Below are 25803 nucleotides of genomic sequence, written 5' to 3' on the forward strand. Positions count from 1 at the left end.
CTCTCGCAACTTTTATTTGAAGTTGAATCCCTGTCAGGTACAAAGGGGCTGTGTTAGTTTAGTTTCTTTCTTGGTGAGTGAAGGAGGGACCCATTGAGACTGCTTTAAGATAGAGAGGGTTTTTATCAGGGTGCAAAAGGACCGGGACAACAGAGTTAAGCAGTGGGGACTGTAGGCTCTGAAGCCCTAAGACCTGGGTTTGAATCCTGGCTCCAGCCAGCTATATAGCCTTGAAACTTGCTCAGGTTACTTCCTTGTGTCTCCATTTTCACACAGGTTAGATGAGAAAAATATCGGTAATGGGCTCATGGAGAGTTTTGTGATGATGACCCGGACTAGTATATATAACTTGCTCAGCATGATACCCTAAGAGCTCAAGAAGAGGTAGGTTTTATTATTGTCATCAGGAATTGAAGCTCTTGGCCTGAGTTAATCTCTGGCTTCTCTCACCCTCATGCCCATTTCTGATTTTTCCTGTGTATTTCTTCTTAGCCATTTGACTTGTGTCTCATCATTTCCATGTAGATAGAGCCTCTCCCAGTCTCAACTCTCTCTCCTGCATCTTTCTATTTCCAGCTCCTCTTGCCAGTTGCACCCAGCTGTCTTTGTTCTTTAGCGCAAATTTCTGAGAGAGTCTCCTGGCCTAAGGAAGGGCGTTTAGCTTTGGGCATAGCAAGCACTGTGGGTCTAGTATCTATGCTTGGTCCGGTTGGCTGTGTCATGGTTTGGTGTCTTGGCCCATTTGGGCTGCTCTAATAAACTACTACAGATGGAGGCTTTTTAAATAATAACACATTTATTTCTCACTGTGCATAGATCAGGCCATGAGCCCAACTGGGCTCTGGTAAAGATCCTCTTCTATATTGCAGACTCCTAACTTCTGGTTGTCCTCCCAAGGTGGAAGACTGTAGGGAGCTTTATGGGGTCTCTTTGATAAAAACCCTAATCCCATTCATGAGAGCTCCACCTCACAACATGAGCATCTCCCAAAGGCCCTACCTCCTAATACCATCACAGTGAGGGTTAGGATTTTTTTTTTTTTTCGTTTTCTTTTTAGGGCCACAGTGGAGCTTATGGAAGTTTCTGGACTAGTGGTCGAATTGGAGCTGCAGCTGCCGGCCTACACCACAGCCACAGCAACACCAGATCCAAGCTGTGTCTGCCACCTACACCACAGTTCATGGCAATGCCAGATCCTTAATCCACCGAGCAAGGCCAGGGACTGAACCCATGTCCTTGTGGACACTAGTTGGGTTCTTAACCTGCTGAGCCACAGCTGGAGCTCCTGAGGGTTGGTATTTTAACATGTGAATTTGGGTGGGGAGATAAATATTCAGACCCTAGCAATTGGAGTGATCGAGGCCTGCTTGTTCATCAGGAGTTCTGTGGATCAGTGCTTCTCACAAAAGGGCATTCTGAGGCATGACCTGCCTAATGCAAACAGAATCAGGTGGGAAGAGTGGAGTATGGGGCCAGGGAGGAAGTGTTTAGCAATGCTCTTCAGTGATTTATTGTTCCATCTGTATAAGCCTCATTTCTTCATTGCATGTCCTCAATTCTGCCTTCAGGCCAGGACCCGTTCATCTTTGGACCTCCTGAACCAAGCATAATACTAGACATATTGAGTGTTGAGACACTTATTCTATGTTTACCAAATATTTGATAAATGAATGAATAAGTATCAGATATCTTTTCAGTTTTCATCTGTGAAGATAGTTTAGAATTAATATACTACTTATAACTAAAGTATTCCAATAATTTAATTCTAGACACTATATTATGAATTTCGTATATACTGTAGAGTTTAGTTTTCTCAATGACCCCGTAAGATAAAATTTACTGTCCCCATTAAATGTATGAGAAAACTGGGCCCTAGAACGTAATTTAACTAGACTCATATAGGTATTAAGCAGTAAAGGGGGCATTTAAATCCATGTTTGTTTTATTTCAGAGCTTCTTCTTCACCCTACATTACTGCATGGTTGTGATAATTCATATTTTGATTTTTGGCCCACTCCTCTGTCAAGATCTCTTTGAGTATTTAACATTCACCTTGCTATCTCCCTCCCTCAGTTTTTGTCATGGGTACACATTCCGTTTACTATCACAAGGCCAAGTGTAGAACCCAAGAACTCAAGTATGGAGCCCTTCCTAAAGATCAGTGCCAAAATAATTAAATTGATCTTCTCTGGGTAGTGCTTAGTTACCAGTCCACTTCATGTCAACATCAGTCTGCTCTCAGATCTGCATCTTGACCTAAAGAAGGTCATGAGAGTCTCTCCGATGAGTTCACACTTGTACACAGATCCCATTTCACTACAGCCATCTTCCAGGCCACGCTTGTCTGTATAGGGCATTTGATCCTCATTACCTTGCTTTAAGTGAAATTCAGTATGTCCTACCAATTGCTGATTTCACCAGGAGAGTAAGAATAGGAAAGCTTTAAAAAAAAAAAAAAAGTTTTTGTCATTGGAAATTTTGCATCCTCCCACTACCTCTGAGTATAGTATTTTTTCATTGAGAGGTTCAGCTCTGTTGGAGAAAGAGCAGAAAGAAGGGTCTAGGTGGAAATCCATGCCCCATCTTTCAGGGCATACACATTGGGTTCCTCTCTTTCACCTTCTGAAAACTTCCAGACTTACTGGACCCAAATGCCAGTGTTACACAGTAGCAAGTCAAGATGAAGGAAATAGTGTTCTGACTTTGATTTCTGTGATCTTTCTGATTTACTACAGTGTTGGGAAATGTGAGTGCCAGGATTCTAAAACAATATTGTGGACCAGGTGGTATTGGAAGGAGGCATTTCCTTCCATTTAAGTGTTTCTTACCTTTAGAAAGAAGATTATGAATTGGGTTGACACGTGGAGACAGAATAATGATCTTATTTTATAGACTATATAGACTGAACAATCCTAAGTTAAATCATTGATGGTTTATCAGTAGATTGTAGCATTTTGAAAGTCATGATAATATCACAGAAATCTTGAGAACTTAATACAAGCAATAAATCTCTCCCCAGAAAATCCCCCCCCCCCCACACACACACAGAGTAATATACCTAATTTCAAAGTATTCAAGAGCCAATGAAGCCTACTCTTGGAAACCAGGTCAGGGACCCTTAGGTCAAAAACTATTTAAGAAAAGATGTAAAGTTGAATTCCTCCCTGAAGTTGGTGGGTTAAATAAATTATGGACCTCTATAATAAAAAATAGATATCATAGAACTCTTAGTTGATTCGATTTGTGCCTCTGGGAATCACTATTTATGTTCAAAACAGCCGAAAGTGTGTGTGTGTGTGTGTGTGTGTGTGTGTGTGTGTATTTTCAAAATTTTGTTGCTGGGCAATAGATATGAATGATCGATATGTTTCCCCATGTTTTAAAGAATATATGTGTCTCAAGGAAGCACAGATCAGATTTCAGATATGCCTGTATAAATCTGGTAATTCTAGGGAAATGTGCATTCTTTAGCAGAGCAGCATTGTATTTTCAACCTCAGGTAAAACAGGGATGAAGGTGAGTTTAAGTAGAGATGAACATTTAAACTAGCCAGATAATTTTCTCAGAGTGTAAGTAAGAGCTTTGATGTATGGTTCTTGTTGAGAAAATAAACAGGAGATAGAGGTGCTATAACAATGAGTAGGAAATGGCAGGGATGAAGCTGTATCAGTGTATGCAGTGCATATAAAGTGGGCATCTGGGGCACTTTCTTTTAGCCAAAAAAGAAAAAAAATAGTGGGGTGGGGGGGATGGGTGAAGGCAGTCAGAAGGTAGAACCTTCCAGTTATAAATAGGTAATTTCTGGGGATGTAACATACAGCATGGTGACTATAGTTAAAAATGTTGTATATTTAAAAGTTGCTAAGAGAATATAGATGTCTTAAAAATTCTCATCACAAAGAAGATGTGAGGTGTTTGATGTTAAACTTATTGCAGCAAATAATTTCCAATGCATATATATATATATATATATGTATATATATATATGTATGATCTTTATACCATATACCTTGGATTAATACAATGTTCTAGATCTTAGTAAAACTGCAAAAAAAAAAAAAAAAAGGAAAAAATAAATCTAGTACTGACTTGCCTAAGTGTAGTTGGTTTTTGCTAATAAAGTTAGATAATGTGGAGAATGAGGAAGCTGGGTATTGACAAAACTTCCTCAGTGGATTCCACTTGGAAAAAGCTGGAAGCCTTTTAGATCTGAGTTTAATATAAAATCCTGGTCCAAGGATCTATGCTAATTTGCTGATTTGGAGACCTGCATCGTTGCCAGTAACAACAGAGAATGTAAGCTTAGAGGTAGGTCAAAAATGTTCTTTCAAGAAGCCCTGGATATAATCAAGGGCACAGGGTACGTTACCATACCTTGCTTTCAGGCACCGCTCTGATTCTAAGTCTAGGCTTATACAGGAAAAGAAGTTGTTTGTTTACAACCATCAGTTGACCTTTTCTTAGGTCAACTAGTTTAAACTCATGCTGTTGATTGACTCTCAAGGCGCTATGGCTGATTATGAGGCCATTTTTCCTAGCCATTCCTGGAAGCTTTCCTAATATCCTACAGCCATAACTTGCTCTCTTCCTTTTATAGCCTGTCTATGGAAATTTAGGGTTGTCACTGAGCATTTCCTATGATTGTTGGCCTTGCAAAAGCAGTCAATAGTATCGGCGGCTTTCCCTCACAATTTCCTAGATAATTGTGCTATTTTAATTAGAGTGTGGATAGGCCTATAAATGAATTGCTAGACTTTTACTCAGTAAGGAGCATCTATTTCTATTTTAATTCACTACTGGTATTCTCTAAGGAAATGCCAAAATGCTTTCCATCTGGAATTAGGAATCCTTTATTTTCATTGGGGAAATCTGTGTTCCTGGAAATCTCTTTAGTTTGGCTCTTTACTCAGTTGCCATGCTGCAAGAAATGGAAAACCTTAGAAACTGAAACATCTCAAATGACACCAGGGATAGGTAGAGCACTGAGAATAATTTTGATATGGCCTCACAAATGGTATGTTACAGTCTTATGAGAGTGCTATGAAGTAGTGGGGTAGGTATCAATCATACACTTCAGAATGAGAAAGCCACTTAGACAAATCATGGTTCTGACTGTGCCTTTAGTGAAGTCACTTGATAATTTCAAGGCCAGATGCCCTGACTTCAAACCTAAACTCTGTCCCTTGTGCATGCTGTCCTCTAACCCTAGGATCTGAATAGAAAATACAAGGAACAACAGGGGACAGCAAGTGCAGGAAGCAACACTTCTCTCGTTTTGTTTGGACTGGGATTTATTGGCTTATGTTACATAAATATGGAAGCAGTTTAGTGATGGGTGAAAGTGGGGGAGTTGAAAACAGAAAGCTTGAAAGTTCCATTTTTGGCTTTTCACTCAAACTTTGTGCATTTACCCTTTCAGCTTCAATTTCTTCATTGTACAGTTAAGATTAATAATAGAGTTTGGTGGGGATAAAGATGATGTTCTACTAACAGAACAGTTTATTGGGGATGACTCTCAGGGGTGGTTCCTAAATGCAGCTTAGAGTCCAGGCAAAAAGGGGGCAGATTAGTAAAGGGAGACTTATTTACCCAAATCATTCCATGCACCTCTTCTCCTCCAGGGCTCTGCATCATGGAGTATACTTACTCATACCAGAGAAATGAGAATTGAGCTTTATAAAAAAATTTCAGAAAATGTATAAGGCTAGAGAATAAAATAGAGCCCTTTGTTTCTCCCCAAATCTAGATGTTGAGGCCCGGGTGATCAAAATCAGTCCCTCAGGGGCACACAGAGAAGCGGAACAGAGAGCAGAGACCTGGTGGGGGTGGCTGATAATACCTGCTAAACCTAGGCTCAGACAAATCAAAGAAAAAGAACCCTTCTTACCCTTGATTTATGGTGCACGGGAGAGAACTCAAGAACAATGTCTGTGTCTTTCACTCCTCCTCTGATCCTAGTAGATTAAGCTAATGTAATAAAAATTCTCATTGAAACATATCCTATGGGTTCTGGGCTTTAAAAACATTCATAAAATCACAGAATATCAGAGTTGCAGGAGAATTTAGATATCATCCATTCCAGTGATTTCCCTGCTCAACTAGATGTGGAGCTCTTCACATCTCATAAAATCTAATGTCTAAAATGAGTTAAAATGCTGCTGCTCTTCCTGAACTAGAGGAGACACTCAGTGCTCTTACTTGTCTCCACTGGGGACCTACAGTACCTTCAGAACCTACTTTGAAAATCATAGATCTAATCAGATGGCTCATGTCACATGTAGAGACCCAGACCCCATATTCAGATGAAATTATTTTCCCAAGTCACGTAGTAAATGCGGTTAAACTTGGTCAAGTACTTAAATCTCCTTACTCCCAATTCAAAACACATTCTAATTTAACACACTCTGCCTGTTTGCTCAGTTATTCTGGATTTCCTCTTAACTTCCTATGAAGAAACAAACCTCCAATCATCCGCCCATTCATTCCCTGGACTACCTATCTTTGCTGTTTGCTGATATCCACAACTAGTTGGCACTTAAGAAGTATTCACCCCCTCGGGATTTCTGATAGGGAATCTCAGGGAAGTATCAGGGTTTGGGAAATAAACTTCTGAATTAAATGCCTTAAATGCTTCTAGACCCAGAGCCTTCTGAAATTAAGTCCTGCTCTTTATTAATGGGTGTCTTGTTTTCCTGTGAGTACCTTCTGCATTGAAAACAAGGCAAGAGAGTCATTTCCAGCAGATGCACTGTATGCAAAAAGAAGATTGGGTTTAAATAGGCTACTTTTTCAAGTTTTAATTGGCCTAATTACTTCATGTTTGTAAAGTGCTTTGAAGAGGAAAGGTGTTATATTAGTGTTGCTTGTTATTATTTTAGTTCTCCCAGCGGCATTTGCCGGTTTCTTAAATTGCCTCTCTTGAAGTGACCTAATAATCAAATTGCCAGGGAAGATTTCTTCTTTTTAATTTTTTCCTTCATCTTTTTTTCTTTTTATAGAGTGCCATTATTCGAACCTAAGCAACATTGGGAGACTAATGATGTATAGTGCAATCTTCTCTTTTGACTAAATCAACTTCCCTAGTATCTTTCTAGAGTTGAGGATGAATTGGATCTTTACTCTTTGCCTCTCTTTCAGACTCTCTCTTTGTAAGTGTTAAAGCTACCTTTTCCAAAGGCCACATCTGCCAGTAAATTGTTCTGCTGTGAGCCTCTCTCTAAAGACCAGGACTCCTGGGAGTCTTAAAGAAAGCACTTAGCCCCTTGGTGGCATGGATGAGTAGGAAAATGAGCCACTCGTACCTTCAGCCCTCCCCACACCTTCCCTAGGCAGCAGATGTAGTAGGGAAGGAGGAAAAGGCTGCAAGAAGGTATTAATGCTTATTGGCACTGTTTGTGAAGACAGATACTTGAAGGAGCATTTCCTCTCTTGAGACATCAATTTTTTTTTTCTATCTGTGAAACAGGGTTATTGTTGTTGTTGTTTTCCTCCTCTGTGATAAAGTAAAGAAATAGCTTAATTTTTTCTTCTGCTAAAGTGAGAGACACCATGCAACCTGGGAAAGCCCTGGCTCGTGCCTGTTCCAACTCTAGCCATCCAGCCAAATTTGCCCTGGCCCATCCTGGCACATCCTGGGGACCATCCCCCCAGCCAGCCTGTACTCCCTCCAGCTTCAGCTTGCCTGCCAAAGTGACCTGGCACACACAGTCTACACAGAATATGCTCCTACACAAAACCAGCCCTTCAAGACCAGGAGACATAACATTTTCATATAATTCATAGGAACAAGCATAGAAAATCAAACAAAATGAGACACAGAAATTATTTCAAATAAAAGAACAAGATAAAACATCAGGGAAAAAAAACTTAATAAAAAACAGAAATAAGTAATTTACCTGGTGAAGAGTTCAAAGCAACTGTGATAAAGATGAGCACTTCTCAGAAAATGAATAGAGGAATGCAATGAGAAGTCAGCAGAACATCAGGAAATATTAAAATGAACCACTCAGAGCTGAAGAATTCAGTAACTAAAATGAAAAATACACTATAGGGAATCAATAGCAGATTGGATGATGCAGAAGAACACATAGCGATTTGGAAGACAGAATAGTAGAAACCACTCAATCAGACCAGCAAAAATAAAAAGAATTAGAGAAAATGAAGATAAAGAGACATTTGAGACGACATCAAGTATATGAACATTTGGCTTATAGAGGCATGAGATGGAGAGGAAAGAAAGGGGCAGAAAACTTATTTGAAGAAATAATGGCTGAAAACTTCCCTTACCTGGGAAAGGAAGCAAATACCCAGGTCCAGGAAGCACAGAGTCCCAAACACACTACCAAAAAACCAAAAACAAACAAACAAACGAAGGCTAATATTCCTGAGTAACATAGATGCAAAAATCTTCAAGATATTAGCAAACCAAGTTCAGCAATATATTAAAAGGATCATATGACATGATCTAGTGGATCTATTCCAGGGATGCAAGCATATTGAAATATCTGTAAAACAATTAACATGATATTCCATTTTAACAAAATAAAAGATAAAAATCACTTGGTCATGTCAATAGGTGCAGAAAAAGCATTTGATGAACTCCAACATCCACTTTGTGATAAAAATTCTCAACAAAGTGGGTATAGAATGAATTTCAGCATAATATCATGTATAACAAATGTACAACTACCATCATACTCAATGGTGAAAAGTTGAAAACATTTTCTCTAAGATCAAGAACAAGACAAGGATGCCCACTGTCATCATTTTATTCAAAATAGTATTGGATATCCTAACCACAGCAGTCAGACAAGAAAAAGAAATTGAAAAAGAAAAATAAAAAAAAGAAAAAAAGAAATTGAAAAAAAATACAAATTGGAAGAGAAGAAAAACTCACTATTTGCAGATGATATGATACTATATATAGAAAACCCTTAAGACTCTACCAAAGAACTTATATGAATAAATAAATTCAGAAAATTTGCAGGATACAAAATATATAAAAATCTATTGCATGTTTGTACACTAATAAACTATTAGAGAAATGAGGCATCCATTTACAGTTGCATCAAAAAGAATAAAATACCTGGGAATAAATTTAAGCAAGGAGGTGAAAGACCCTGTAGTTTGAAAAGTATAAAACACTGATGAAAAAAATTGAAGATAACACTTATAAATGGAAAGATATATCATGCTGATAAATTGGAAGAATTAATAGTAAAAATGTCAGTAGTACCTAAAGCAATCTAAGGATTCAGGGAAATCCCTATCAAAATATCCATGACTTTTTTCATAGAGTTCGAACAAATAGTCCTAAAATTTGTATGGAACTATAAAAGACTCCAAATGGCTAAAACAATCCCGAGAAAGAAGAACAAAGCTCCCTGGTTTCAAATTATTCTATAAAGCCACAGTGATCAAAATAGTATGATTCTGACACAAAAAAAGACAGATCAGTGGAACAGAGTAAAGAGTCATGAAATAAATTCTTAAACAAGCTATGCTTATGCGGTCAATCTTTTGACAAGGGAGGCAAGACTATACCAGGAGAAAACAGTCTCTTTCTTTCTTTTTTTAACTTTTTAGGGCCGGATCCATGGCACATGGCATATGGAGGTTCCCAGGCTAGGGGTCAAATCAGAGCTGTAGCCACCAGTCTTGCCACAGCCACAGCAATGTGGGATCCGAGCCACATCTGCGACCTACACCACAGCTCATAACAACACAGGATCCTTAACCCACTGAGCAAGGCCAGGGATTGAACCTGTGTCCTCATGGATTCATTTCCTCTGAGCTGTGATGGGACCTCCGACAGTCTTTTCAATAAATAATTTTGAGAAAACTGAACAGCTATATGTAAAAGAATGAAACTAGACCATTTGCTCACACCATATGCAAAATTAAAGGCATGCGTAAGACCTGAAACCACACAATTGGAAGAAAATATATGTTGTATGCCCTCTGACATCAGTCTTAGCAATATTTTTTTTGAATCTATCTCATCAGGCAAGGGAGACAAAACCAAAAATAAACAGATAGGATTATATCAATCTGAAAAGCTTTTGCACAGTGAAGGAAACCATGAGTGACATTAAAAAAAAAAAAAAACAAAAACAACAACAACAAAAACAGAACAGACTCCTGGAGAACAAATTAGTGGTTGCCAGTGGAGAGAGCGATAGATTGATGAGCAAAACAGGTGATGGGGATTCAGAGGTACAAAATTCAGTTACAAAATAAATAAATCATGGGGATGTCATGTACAATATATAGAATATAGTAAAAAATACTCTAAGGACTTCATATGGTGACAGCTGGTCACTAGATTCTTGGTGGTGATCATTCTGTAGCATATGAAAATACTGAATCAATAGGTTGTACATCCGAACCTAATATCATAAGTCAGCTATACTTCAATAGAAGAGAAATATTTTAATTTTTGAGAAAACATTCTTGATTCCTAAATTAGATAAGAGAGGAGCTTGTTTGTGGGGTGGGAGGAGCAGTCTCTGGTTTCCCCCAGACACAGTTTAGTCAGTTCAACTTCAGAACCATAGGGAGTAAGTAATACGCTTATCAATAGCTGTCATGTGTTGAGAGCTCTCTACCTTTCAGGTTATGTGCTGGCATTATTCATAGTTTCACAACAAACTTAGGCAGTTTTTACAAAGGAAGAAAGAGCTTTTGGGGGTAGTTTGTATAGAACCGTAAAGAATCTTTCTCTTTCCGTAAGTTGTGTTTTGAGTTAGTTGCCTGAACCACCTTCCCGTCTCCAGTCCTTTTCTCTCAGTCTCTGTTGAATTTCCTGTCATCATGGAACTTTAAGTCTCCTAGTAGAATGACTGAGTTTGCAAAACTAACAGCCCAAGCTTTTCCTCTTTCAGGCTGGCACAGGAAGGTCAGGTAGCCTTAGGTTGTTTTCCAATCTGTAAGTGACTCATGCCTTTTGTTGATTCATAAGCAAGTGACACAGGACATTTAACAATTTAATGAAAAGAGGAAAAACTGTGATGCTTTGATTTTATACAGTTTTCCCCAATTAATCTATTTTAGGGTAGCAAATGATTCTAATAAAACACTGCATTTCAATTTATACCTAGCATTTCATTGAAAAGCTGCATGCAAATTAGGTTTCAGAAAAGGAATCTTGCTTTCACGTGGATTTAAAGTCCAGTTTTCTCCCTTTTTCATTTCCTTTTTTTTTTTTTTTTTTTTTTTTTTATTTTCCCACTGTACAGCAAAGGGTTCAGGTTATCTTTACATGTATACATTGCAATTACAGTTTTTCCCCCACCCTTTCTTCTGTTGCAACATGAGTATCTAGACATAGTTCTCAATGCTATTCAGCAGGATCTCCTTGTAAATCTATTCTAGGTTGTGTCTGATAAGCCCAAGCTCCTGATCCCTCCCACTCCCTCCCCCTCCCATCAGGCAACCTTGTGGTTGCCTTTTTCATTTCTTAAATGGTGTTCCTTATTTCAAGTTGATCTGCACCTCTTTTTGTTGTCCACCTTTTTTGTCAAATAGGACAGCACTCAGTGTGGGTGAGCTACAGACAAGACCATGCACCTTTTTAATGGAGAAATCATTCTTTTAAAGCTCTCTTTTGGCACACCCTGTTGATAATTGGTACATACTCTGTACTTCCTATAGAAGCCACATTTTTTTTTTTCGAGGTTGTTAATATTGATCAGTGGGTTCAGATAGCGCTCAGGCAGGACCATCTGTTAAAAAGTTCCCACCAGCCATTCACTTAATGGATTTCAGGTGATCATTGTCTAGATCATTATTTCTTTAGAAGTTAAAAAATGATTATTCTATCAATCATTTAGCATTGATTAGCTGGTATTATTCTCTAAAGGGAAACTTTCTCAGTAAGAAAAGGCTCTTGAGAACTGAAAGAAACCGAGCGATAACATACTTCTGCACATTTTACTGATAAGGAAAACTTGAGTGCCAAAATGATTTCAGAAGAAATGTAATGACTTGCTCAAAGCCACACACATATCTGCCCTCAGGCCAGAACAGGGACCTAGAACATCAATGCAGAGTAAGAGGCTTATCCTGGATTAGATCCGACTTCTCCAGTTCCATCGCGTGTAGGGGCCAGGCAAGTACAAAATGAGTGAATGAGGGGTGTGTAATATAATGGGTGTAAAGGGGCTCACGGCCAACACATGGCTCTTGTGCAAGCATTAAAGTTGTCGAACAACTTTAAAAAAAATGCTGGGCCAAAATGCACACCACTGAGTACACATCCTGAGTAGATGTTTAGAGTATTTTCTTAGCTGGTGCAAATGTACCTCTCTCTCTCATTAGGGTGCTAGAGAAATGAAAACCCAGGGATCCATGGCAAAATAACATGTAAAAAGAGCAGTATGGCCCCGTAAGGCAGTTAGCGTGCATAGGAATATTCAGTTCATTTTCTTCCTAGTTTCTAAAGTTACAGAAGGACACAGTCACAACTACCAAAATCAGCTTTCATAACCTCGCATAGTATAAGCATTATGAGAAAGGTATTAATGACACTGACCATAAGGAAGAATAGTGCAATCTTGAGTTGCTTTCCATCTTTATGGCTAGTATTCTGGACTGCTGTTTTCCTTTGATATAGAATCATTTAATTTAGGCTTTCTACTCACACCCATAGTAGAACACAGTAGTTACAAACTTAGACTGAAATTAAACAGACTTGTCACCTCTTAGCTTTTCAACTTTTCAACCTTGGGAAATTAACTACTCTAAGTCACCACATCTTAAATTGTAAAAGGGAATTCCCTATAGTAAATTCCTCATCATGTTATTTTCAGGATTAAGTGAGATAATTTCATGAGGATTAAATGAAATAAGGCATGTAAGGGCCTTAGCATTTGCCTATCGCAAAGTAACCATGGAACACACATTCCCTATTTTATCATTTCTTTGTGTACGAACTTTTCCAAGAGTTCAATAGTTTGTTACTTGGCAAGGTTTATTTTTTGCAGTTCTCTGACAAGTGTAAACCATACTTCAATTGGTACCAGAGACATTTAGCCACCATCAAAAAGAATGTCATGACTCAGCAGTTGGATTAATTGGAAAAGCAGTGCGAATTCCCCACAGTGCAGAGGTTGCCCCCATATGTCTCCTAGGAAGTAAGTGCAGATTGAAGAGCAGGGATTCGGTCCACAGGGAGGGCAGGAGCGTGTGCAGTGCTCATGAGGTGACCCTGATCCTGAACCAGGTGTTCACCCAATTGTTGCTGGTTGCCTGAGAGTCTGCTGAATTGCCTTTAGTGTATTCAATTCACTTGTGCTCATAAGGCTGTTGGGCTGCTGAACAAAACTTCACAGACCATTGATATTCAGTTAGGTCCGTGCGCGCGCGCGCACACACACACAGCTTTCTGACATTTGCTGACTGACTGATGTGAGGAAAGCATTGCTATCTAAAAATGCCTTTCCCATACTGTGATTGTAGGATTGTTCTTTTCTATAATCTTTCTTACATGCCACACAGAAATTAGCATTTGAAGTTACCAATCTTTCATAGACTATTATTAATTAGGCTGCTTTATCTCAGACTTGTCAACTTTAATATTTATGGTAAATATTTATGGTAAAGATGAAAGAGTGTTGCATTAGATATCTTTAAATCTAGGTACTAATGCACTAAATGTCTGAGGTTATTTCTTAATTAAGAGTGTGTGTGTGGGGGGGGGAGTAAAGGTTGGGGAATGAGAAAGAAATACTTTGTAGTTTGGTGGAAGAAGTGCTTGATTAGGGCCTAGTAACACTGAGTACAGTCTGAGATGGCTGGACTCTTCCAGCCTGAGAGAAGCATCTCTAAGAGTTGGATCCTCTGTGGAGTGTTGGGAAGGACCCTAAATTCCTTCACCCTGTAAATTCCCTAAGTACAGGGCTCTGTCCTAGTCCATTCAGGCTGATATAACAAATTACCATCGATGAGGTGGCTTATGAATAGCAGAAACTTATTTCCCACAGTTCTGGAGACTGGTAGTCCAAGATGAAGGCATCTGCAAAATTCATTGTCAGGGGAGATCACACTTCCTCATACACAGTCGTCTTCTCATGGCTATAACCTCACATGGCAGAAGAGAAAGGGAGCTCTATAAAGGCACTAATCCCATTTATGAGGGCTCCACCTTCATGACCTAAGCATGTTCCAAAGACCCCCACCTCCCAGTACTAGCACACTGGGCGTTCGTTTTCAACATATGGATTTTGCAGGAATACGGACGTTCAACCTACAGCAGCCTTTTATTCCTCTTTAACACTTGTCTTCATCCTTGGTGCATACACAGCCCTAAAGCAGTGTTTGGGGAAATGAACTGAAAGTAAATATTGAATGTATTTCCTAGAGTCAAGCCACGAGAGAAAAAGACCTAAATCAAATGACTCCAGAGGCAAAATTCTACCCTTCCTAGAGAAGGAAATTTTTTCCATGTTAGAATTCACATCTGTCATTATGTATTTTCCTCTCTGATGTATTTATACTCAAAGTCTTACCTTTACTCATTCTAATTCCACTTTTCTCTTTGGTATTTATATCATCAAAATATTTATAGACTATTTCGCATGTCCTCACTTAGACAAGCAATACATTTATATGAAGCTGCCTTAATTTTACCCAGTAAGTCTGTCTCTCTGCCGCTGTCATCATTTTTGCTGATCCTCTCTGGACTATGTCCAACCTCACTACATCAAGTCATTGTAAAAGCTGCCAAAATGGAGCTTAGGATTCCTGAGCTGGGACAGCTGTCCTGTGAATGAGATGCAGTATTTCTATTTGTATCTGTACAGCACTTAGAGCATTGTATGCTTAGTTTTCCCTTTATATTTACATATTTATTTCCTTTTATATTTGCATACTTCTCTGCTAGACTGGGAGCTCTTTCAGGGAAGAATCAAGCTCTGTTTTTACATCCTCAGTCTTGCACTGCTTGGAGCATAATAGGTGCTAAATTGTAAATCAACTATATTCCAATATAAAATAAAAATTAAAAATAAATGCTAAATAAACACAAGGAAATTCAGTGATATGAACTATCACTGTCCTCTCTACCCTCTGCCCATGTTACTTTAACAGATGTGATTTGATTTGGTTCTAAATGACATGGATTCTTCCTTTTCCTTGTTTCTGTTCTTGTCTATGATTTAAAATAGATTAAAGTTGGGACATGTAATGACAGTATCAAGTATTGCTCTAGGGTAAGGTGACTTCTTTTCCTTTCATTTCTTCCTGTTTCCTAGAGAACATTTAAATTATTTAGATAGCACTTGGTTTGCATACAGTTCTTGTTTATTTTTACTTTTCCAACCACCTGGGAGAGCCTGGAGAAATTGATAATGTAAGTTAGGAAGATTCAATAGTAATAATTTATTTATATTTTTGTTCCTTTATTTGGTGTTCTTTGGTTTTTCCTGCCATGACACATAGAAGAAACTTTCTGGACAATGCTTGAATAAGAAAATTAAATGAGAATATTTATTATAGTTATTCGATCATGTTATTATTTTGTATATATACCACATACAGGAACTATGCATTCTGAAAATTTCACCAAGATTTCCACAAGCAATAAGCCAAATGTTTTAAATGACACCTTCCTGGATATGGACCCTTGACAACATTTATTTTAAATTTCTTCAATTATGAATTTATTTTGTTTGAAAACATCATGAATTTTTTCAAAGAGCTCCGATCACATTTTTTTTTTTCATTTAATATTTTAGGTGGTAGTAAAGCAGGTATTGCTGGACCATGCTACTGCCAGAGATAATGAAGCACTGGAGATTTAAATGTTACGTGATAAAATGCTGGTGTGTTCTAAGCCCATTCTGACTAAAGAAGTGTAATATATATTCTGTGTTATCTGAATAGATATTCAACAGTGGCAGTATTAGAACATCCCCCTAGTATTTCAAACACTAGTGCATCTGCTAGTTTTATATTTGTTTTCTTAAATTATGATCAGTTACTTGCATGTTACATTGCTCATATGTCTTCTGCTTCTCGTCGGTGGTCTGAGACATTCTTAGAATCCATGTTTCATTTAAGTGTGAAAAGCACAAGCATTTTTCTCTCTAGTGCAGTTCTCCAGCTGGTGTCTGGACTAAGAAAATAGCTGTTATCACTGCTGTTAAAAACCTCACCCCTGTCACTGTGATGATATGAGTCCTGATTTAGTTTCATATGAATCCTGAGAAGGAATACGCATATGGTAATTGCAGCTCAGTATTCCTGTGAGCTCCTTATACACGTCCCTTCTGTTAATCAGACACCACCCATGCTGCCTGGATTAACTCTGGAGAGACTCGGGCCATCTCTACCAAATCGATAATTAGTCACATTTGAAAGGTACTTGGTATTGGACAACAGCTTGTTAGAAGGCAGCCGTGACCTTTATAGATCTCCACTCCACTTAGTACAATTAATAGGAAGCTCTTGCCTTAGGCATGAGCTCTTTGCTTGGGGAATCTTGGGGATCTTGTCAGAAAGGCATAGACGATAAGACACCAGGGAAGGAGAGAAAGGTTGGTATCAGTCAATCAGCAGCCGAAGTGAATGACAGGGGTGGGTTCCTTTAACATTCTAGTCGTCAGATATTGAAATAAATGACTCTGCCACTGTTGGCATCCCCAAAACACGTCTTCTGATACCTCTGGCAATTTACCTCTCAACTGTGTTCCATTTATCACTTTCTGTCTCCATCAGCAATCTCTTATACCTGTTGCAGTGTTATTGCCAACATGTGTATGTGTGCGGCATGATTGTGTCCAGGCATGTGGATGGTTATTGCTTTTTTTTTAAATGACAAGTTCCGCAATAGAGACAGAGCATGAATGCTTCTAATTTCTCTCTTGAAAGTCTCAATTTAAAATGTGCACTGAATAGATGATGAAGAGGGTAAGAATGCAATCAACGGTGAGTGACAGGGATGCTGTTCTCAAAGGAGGGGAGCAGGGTGAAGACAAAAATCAGCCCTAGTGCTATGTGCTAATTTCCATGTTGTAGAAATACAATAACATGTTCTGGCAACAGTGCCCTCAGGCAAGAGCCAAGTTTTGGTCAGCATCACAAGCTGGCCAATTTGGTCTTAATCAGTTGTTTGTCACTGCCTGGCATGACAGCTTGCGTAGTTATTATACATTTATTTCCTTTTGTGGGAACCTGTTATGATGCCCTTGCTTACTGTAATAGGACACCTGAATTTCATAAAAGGAGGTTCTTTCTTCCATGCTTTAAGCCTTTGAAGATGGTGTGTTATAGAATATAGCGTTTCTACTTAAAAATAAACACCGGTATGGATACATACCTGTCATTATTTGAACTCAGTACCCAGTTTTCTTTCTTCTTCTGCCTCCTTTGGTAGGTTTTTGCCATAGGCTCAGACAATTGAGAAGTATAAACATAGATACCATGTTTTTTGTTTTTTTTTATTACCAATCTCCTGTCTTATCCTTGTGAAACACGGCTGAACTAAAATGAGGACACCAAGTGATTTCATTTTCCATCAATTCAATTTCCTTGGAGTGATTCTTGGCAATATTTTAAATAAAGAGATTAAGCTTCTTTTAATCTAGCCTTCAAGATCCTCAACTCTGGCTTAAGTAGACTTTCTAATACCGTTTTTCAGTATTTCTCTTCAGATGATCAGGTAGGCTATTTATAGTCCTACTACCTGGTTGAAAAGACTTTGATGTCAGTGTTTTGAGTTTGAACCCATCACTTGAATCTGTATTAACTTTGTGACCTCAGGTAAGTTATCTCTTTTAAATTCTTTGAGCCCTAGGTTCTTCATCTTTAAAATGGTGTAATACTACTCTATTATGGTCTTATTGTAAAAAATGAAATTAACTATTATGCTTCAGATACACAGCTTAGTGTCAGGCTCATGATATTTGGCCAATGAACCACTAACCAATTATATTATTCCCTTTTGAGGAATTCCCTTACTGTTTGTATTTTGAGCTTTTATTCTTGGTATTTACTCTTGCTGAAGGCATTCTTGTCCAGTTTTCATGTCTGTATCCTACCATCATATCCCATCAGAAATTTCAACTTCCATAGGAAACATTCTCTTTCTTATCCTTTGATTGCTTTTTCTTTTTATGGCTGCACCTGCTGCATATGGAAGGAAGTTCCCAGGCTAGGGGTCAAATCAGAGCTGCAGCTGCCATAGCCACAGCCACAGCAACACCGGATCCAAGCCACATCTGTGCCCTATGTCACAGTGTATGGCAATGCCAGATCCTTAACCCACTGATCGAGGGCAGGGATGGAATCTGCATCTGCACAGAGACAACATTGGGTCCTTAACCTGCTGAACTACAATTGGAACACCAAACCTTTGATTCTTAAAACATATTGATGTCTAGCCCGTTAGTTGCAAATACAGTTTTTTAAAGGTATTTACTTAGAACTTCACTGAGGTCAAAGAGAATGCCTTACACCTTTCTGTATCCTTTCTATCCCATAAATTATGTTGATACTTAGTAGACATTCAATAAATGCTTGCTAAAATGAATGCTTTTCTCATCAGATATAATTAGCATTGACTTATGGATACATGAATTTAGGTGGATTCTGAGATTCTAATCAACCACACACATTGAAATCCTTAAGTCAGTGTAATTGACTATGAATTCTCATATTCTCTCCCAGAGGCTCTTATTTGTTGGTGGAGATTGATAGCTATTTAGCAGATAATATTTAAGCATGGCCTTATAGGGTGTACAAGGCTTTCATTATTGATTGAAGACAGATAACCAATGAAATGCATCATTTTATGGGTGAATAATGGGGTGAACTATCTTTTTTGAAGTTTGGTTAGTTTTCTTTCCTTTTTTTTAATCCCATAGGTTCTGTTTGCCATCATTGCATCACAATGTAATGGTTTTGTGTCTCTCTGTACCACTAGATTTTTTAGGACAAAGGCCACGACATTCCCATTTATATGTCTTTAATATGGTGCCTATTACATAACAAGTTTTCAATAATCTCTGTCGGATGATTGAATGAATGAATAAATGAAACAGTTTTTTTTTAATTGAAGTGTAATTGTGTATAATGTTCTAGGTTCAAGTATACAACAATGTGTGTGTGTGTATATATATATTCTTTTTCAGTTATTTTTTCTTTATAGGTTATTGCAAGATATGGGGTATAGTGCCCTGTGCTATATCATAGGTTCTTTTGGTTATCTGTTTTATATGTACTGGTGTATGTATGTTAATCCCAAACTCCTAATTTATTCTTTCCCTCCCTTTCCCCTTTGGTAACCATGAATTTGTTCTCTGTGTCTGTGAGCCTATTTCTATTCTGTAAAAAAAAATCATTTGTATCTTTTTTTTGTGAGTTTTCACCTATAAGTGATAGCTAATGATATTTGTCTTTGTCTGACTGACTTCACTTAGTATGATGTTCTGATAACACAGATGTTCTGGATGTTGTCTAATTTTACAGAGACTAAGTATCAGGGTATACTCTATATTGAAATGAATCAGAGAAAACAGTGGCATTGCTTTAGAGTAAAATGTGATGGATCAAATGGGTTATCTATTTTTCTTCCAGTTTTATTGAGATATAATTGACATATACCACTGTATAATTTTTAAGGTATATATAAATGATTTGATTTACATATGTCATGAAGTGATTATCACTATAAGTTTGGTGAACATCCATCATATCTTATAGGTACAAAATTAAATAGAAAACACATTTTCTTTAGATAGAACTCAGTGTTTACTCTCTTAACAACGTGTGTACATAACATACTACATTATTAATTACATTTAACATTTTAGACATTACAAATGGGTTATATTTTAACCAGAACTGCAGTGGTGCCAGATGTTTCCCACACTCTATGACACACATGAAAAACACTCAAGAAATATTTGTTGAAAAAACAGGGAAAGAAGGATGTGAAAAAAAATGAGCAGAGAAGTTAAATAACCTGTCCAAACTGCACAATGTTTGGCTAATGAGAGCCTAAATAATGTTTCCAAAGAAATTATCATTCCAGTTAAGTATTATTACTCCCTCCCATTAATTTCCATATCCCCTCATATATCCAGTGATGAGTTTATTGCATTGCTATGATTTGTTTATTTCTGTGCACTTGCCTAGCTAGACTGAGAACTCAGAGCCAGAATCTTGCTTTAGTCATCCCTGTAAACCTAACATGCAGATGAGCAAATGGCACTAGACAGTCACTGGATAAATAGTAAACAAGCAGAAACTTCCTCCCTGTACTTTGCTAAAGAGCAACTGCCCAGCAGAACCTACTGAGACGATGCTTATAACCTGTAATATACAATAGCTACTAGGCATTGGTGGCTATTGAGCACTTGAAATGGGACTAGTGTGAATAAGGAACTGAATTCTGGATGTTGTCTAATTTTAATTTAAAAAGCCACATGTGGCTACTGGCTGCATTATTCAAAGCATAACCTTATCTTATATAATCTTACATTATAATACTTTTCGCTGCATCAGATCGTCTTTACAAAGATACTGAATTTCTCTGTCTTTTATTAACACATCATCCACACACAGCAGATCCTGCTCCACTTATTCTAAATCAGTTTCACCTTTACCAAGTCACAATATTTGACTTTTTCCCTTATTCCCAGTTTGGTGCCCAACTGTCTCAAAACTCTAAAGTACTACTTTAGTCTGACATTGGCCCCTGTAGAAGAAGTTTCTTGTTTTTTGTAATTACTTCCTGTTTCATTTCCTTCCTTTTATGTTGTCCTGAAGTCTTGTTTTCCTCCTTATATCCATAAGATTCTTGACAATCCTAGGTCTGACACTGGGAGTAGGGGCATGGGGAGATAACCAAAAAGAATTGTCCTCCAACACCGTGTTAGTGATTAAACAGAGGATAATGGAAGGGGTGCAAACAGTTTATCAGAGGGTAGGGGAAAGAAAACATCTGGGGAATACTTAGATGATTAACAAATGAGTATTTATTAAAGATCAGGTATTGAGTTCAACCCATTATGTACACTTTAAAATTTAATGTTTATAGCATCTTTTAATGAGATTTATTTCTACTGACATTTTACCTTTACTGAAACTAAGCCCAACTAACAGTCTCAAGTTATTTAGAGTGGCAAATGGCTGTCCAAAGATTTGAACCTATACCTGCCTGCCTCCTTTTTAAACCTTTGGACATTTTGTAAACTGCTTGAGATTTTCTTCACAATTAACATTGAGTGAATAGTGGGTACCGGGTTTTTCTCTGCTTCCTCTCCTCTCCTCTTGGTTAGTTTGTAGGTCCTCGTGCTCTGTTTTCCTTCTAGACCCTTCTGAATCAAATCTTTATTATTTGTCAGCAAAAAAGCTTCCTTTTTCCTTTCACTAGCACAGCCCAACTCCATTAAAAAGGAACATTGTTATTCTGTGCAGTGTGCATCAAATAACAAATCATTGGTTGATGCAAAAAATTAGTCATTAAGAATCAGCCATCTGCTTCTCTAATCTCCTTAAAGTGCCATATCAAATTGGCAGATACCATTGAATTTTTAAGGAAAAAATCCTTAGTGTGAAAAAGTGACATTAAAGGTTTATGTCCTCTTCTTGTGGCCCAATAAACAATATTAATGGCAAGGCATGCAAAGGATTAATAGGTCCTCCCTGCAAGAGGCTCGGTTATAGCAATCCTGAGGAATTCTGCAGGCTAAAATATGAGCCTTGCGGTACCTCTGCAGGCATAAATTATTTGGTTTTTCTTCGCCTTGAAGGAGAGCCTGTCACTCTAAAGGCAATTTTTCTCTTTGATCCTTTGTGCTATAATTTCATCCACTCCTTGCAATGCACCCTCCCACGTAGAGTGTTCTTCTCCCAACCTTTAGTCTTAAAAACCATTTCTCCTCACCAGCCAGTCCTACAAAGAGTGAAAATACCTCTAAGAGAGGTAGCATTGGTTTCCCTCTGGTGCATTCAAGATATGGTCCGGAGCATTTTTTGAGAATAGGGAACAAAATTGAGGCAATATTTGAATAGAGAAGTTTCTTAAGTAAGTGCCATCAAACCTTAATCATCTCTGGGAGAAATATTAGGTCTCATGGATCCAGCTTTATAAATAAGGAGATGGAGGTCCAACCTCATAAGAAAACACAACTAGTGATGGCAGTGGCAAATTTCAGATGCTTTGATCAGTTCTTTCCAGAATGTTTTAGATTATATATTTTATGTCTTATTTATTCTAGAAGAAAGTGGGCTTTCTCCAGAGACTTTTATCTAGACCTCTAGCTAGACAAGGGTAGGTTTGGTTGTAGTCAACAAAACTTATAAGATAAATGGGCAGGGTAAAGGCAGTTGATTCTTTTTGGAGAGGGCCCACTAAGGCTCTGCTCTAGAACTTCCTGATAGACTTAGAAATTCAATTAATTAAAGCCTGAGAGGTTAATATTTATCTAGTGGAATTAGGTCTCTGTGTTGTTATTATTACTATAAATGTAATTATTGCCTTGGTGAATGGTCTTATTGGAAAATTATTTGATATCTTTCATTCTCAGCTTTCTTGTTTCCAAAATGGGCACAATAATAGCAACCATGGAAAACTTGTGTAAAAATTAAACTTAGGAGTCATTTACATAGAAAGTGTGTGACATGAGTTTAACGAGATCACCCCTTCCATAACAAAGTAAAGCCCTTTAGGGTGTCTTCCTAGAATTAAATAGACTTACCTACTGGGACAGTAGTGAAATATTGAAATGCATTTTCATCCTTCAAAAGATTCAACTAACTAAATACAATCCAATACATACACTTTACCTTTGAGGAAGGAGCTCAGGAACTGTCTGTAGAAGACATGGAGACTTAGACTACAGCAGAGGACTTCCACTTGGGTCATGAACTTGTAATTGGGATTATATTCACAAACCTTAGGGCAGAGCATCGTGAGTAAATATAGAAACAAAGAGAGATTGTGCAAAACATCACTTGGCTGGCTTTGGGCTCTTGGGCCAATGGTGGGCTCTTAACCAAGTACAGTGCTGCCCCTGGGGGAATTTGAAAAAGTGTGGGAACACTTGTGGTTGTCCTTTAGCATTTAATGCCTACAGCCAAGAATTCCAAAGGTCCTGTATTACATGAAATGATCCCACCCATCGACCCCAGCCTCAAATGTCCAAAGTGCATCCCCACTGAATGAAGGTGAATTGAAGGAGAAATGAGGCTGATGGGACAACCAGGTAGGACTGAGATCAGAGAACCTTTTCTAAGATTTGCTGAGAAGTGAAAGCCTATAGTAAAGAGAGCATGAGCTATAATATATGTGGAAACACTGAATAATTATTAGTACTGGTGTGGACCTCTGCCATGAACATATTTCCAACTTTCTGTATCCAAATAGAGATAAAAGTTTATTCAATTTAGCAAAGGTCATTCTGGTATAATATGACTAGAAAATACAAAATTTTAGCTTATTACACATAGACTATTTGAGACATTACAAACTTACAAATAGCAGTATTGACTTTTCATCCACATTTTTATTTGTTCCAAAGCAGCTTAGCACAGTGGTTAGTTCTAGGCACTGGAATGAGACAACCTTGGTTTGTACCCATCCACACTGTTTGTGTTTATGATCCTGACAATTTATTTACTCTTACTGTGCCTTAGTTATTTTATTTTAAAAAGTAGTATTATTTAAATCTTCATAGGGTTAATAAGAGAATTAAATGCATTAATTAAGAGCTTATAATAGTTGCTGACATGAATTTGAGCATTCAATACGTTAACCATTGTCATTATTAGTGAGCATTCTAACGAAGCACACTATTAAGAGAACTTGAGACACACCTGCCAGATTATACTGCAAAGGTCAGAATATGGATGCAGTAACCCTAAGAGAAAGCTAAAGAAGACCCAACATAAAGTCAGGAATTCAGAATCATCCAATTTCAAAGTGACTATTTGAAATCCGTGTTTTAATTCAGTATTGAAAAGTAGGCTGTAGGAATTCCCACTGTGGTGCAGTGGGTTAAGGATCTAGTGTTGCCACAGCTGTGACATAGGTCACAGATGAAGCTCGGGTTCAACCACTGGCTCGGGAACTTCCATATGCTGTGGATGCAATTACAAAAGAAAAAGAAAAAAGTAGGCTGTAGTCAAGAATTTATCCTAATGTCTGTCTTTACTTCTTTTGCTCCAATTTAACACAGAAACTGGGATATCCCAATTTCCAAATGTGGCATGTTAATTTCCTTCTTAGAACGTTTTTAGATCCTCGCTCTTCTCTCATTTTCTCTTCCTTGCTCTTTCCAGCCACTGATACCCTACTCTCTTCATTACTATCTCGCTATGATCTTACCTTAATTATGATCTAAGATCTAGACTGTTTGAGAAAGTGAAGAAACAGAGAAAATGCAGCTATTCTTTATTCCCTGAAGCTCAAAATAATAATAATAATAATAGTAAACTGGGCAGTGCTTTTGGCTAGAAGATCGGCCTTTAGTGTGTGGGTATATGTGTGGAAGGGCACCGGGAATAAGAGACCAGGGATGGTCTTTTGGGGGAGGGACGGATTGGAACAGAAGGGAAATAATATTTTGATTTCACTGAATCAGAGACCAATAGTATTCTTGGTTCAACTTTTCATGTGAAATTGGGAAGTTTGTTGTAATTCCTTGAACTTAATAGTTTACTCTCTGTAAAATGAGTTTTAAGGATGACTTTATTTTTTTAGGTTCACTTTTCCCAGAAAGTGAACCAGTGTTGGTAGACCTTTCTGTAATTTAAGGCACTGATGGTTTCTTATGTACTGCTATTCAGTTACTCAATCATGGTGCACTAAGTGAGGTGAAATTTTGGTAATGGTTCCATCATACTCTGTGTGGCACAGTGGATATTTAATTGCCTGGCCAGAATATTAATTCCTATGTAATCCAGATGTTTCTAGGACTTATTATTTTCTGGGTATGAATGAGGTTACACAGCATTTCTACCCACAATTTGATGGTTTATTGTTCAGATCTACTGGGACTCAACTCAGTTTCTGCCAAAGGACCTGCTTCAACCTAAGGCACTTTTCTTAGTGTCCACAAGACGTACGTAAGAATAAGGTCTTGGAGTTCCCATCGTGGCGCAGCACAAACACATCTGACTAGGAACCGTGAAGTTGTGGGTTCGATCCCTGGCCTCGCTCAGTGGGTTAAGGTTCTGGCATTGCTGTGAGCTGTGGTGTAGGTTGCAGATGCGGCTTGGATCTGGCATTGCTGTGAGCTGTGGTGTAGGTTGCAGATGCGGCTTGGATCTGGCATTGCTGTGGCTTTGGTATAGACTGGCAGCTGTAGCTCTGAATCGACCCCTAACCTGGGAACCTCCATATATCATGGGTAAGGCCCTGAAAAGACAAAAAAAGAATAAGGTCTCAATTCCTCTCTGTTCTTCCTCTGTGGCTTGTGGACATTCACTATCTGCTTTTTACTCTGAGAATCTACCTGTGTCACCAGTGTTCTGTCTCTGCTTCCCCAGGAGAAGGCTGTTCTAGCCAGAACTCCATGCCCTGGGCACCAAGAGAGGTGAGCTTCCCTTGGAATCAAATGGCACTTATAGCTGCTTTAGGTCCCTTTTAGAACCTAGATGCTCTCCATTCTAGGTAGAAATGGAGGGAAGACCTCCAAAGAGGGCGGTACAAGTATGAAAGGTTTCTCCAACTTGGCACCACGTGCCCTGATGGCATCTCCATTTTTCTTTCCTTTTTCTCTCCACAGAGTAACACAGCCTTTCCTTTTGATGGTCTCCTTACTCTTATGTAAACCATTTATGTAATAAGAAGTCACA

The 25803-nt window shown here is 38.2% G+C and overlaps 1 protein-coding gene across 24 annotated transcripts in view; it reads left to right on the forward strand.

Moving 5' to 3' along the window:
* The window catches only part of LRRC4C (leucine rich repeat containing 4C), a 1222625-nt gene that overhangs the window by 35611 nt on the left and 1161211 nt on the right, over positions 1 to 25803 (forward strand). For 3 of the 24 annotated variants that reach the window (XM_085011411.1, XM_085011421.1, XM_085011425.1), the window contains exon 2: positions 277 to 384. The exons of the other annotated variants lie outside the window; for them this stretch is intronic. The gene's annotated coding sequence lies outside the window, so the exon portion shown is untranslated. The remainder of the gene's footprint in view (positions 1 to 276; positions 385 to 25803) is intronic. 24 annotated transcript variants of the gene reach the window in all.

This window comes from Sus scrofa, chromosome 2 (assembly GCF_054392235.1).
Source record: "Sus scrofa isolate SSC_HxYL_T2T_F1_AM1 chromosome 2, Sscrofa_HxYL_maternal_Yorkshire_Landrace_v2.0, whole genome shotgun sequence".
Classification (NCBI taxonomy): domain Eukaryota; kingdom Metazoa; phylum Chordata; class Mammalia; order Artiodactyla; family Suidae; genus Sus; species Sus scrofa.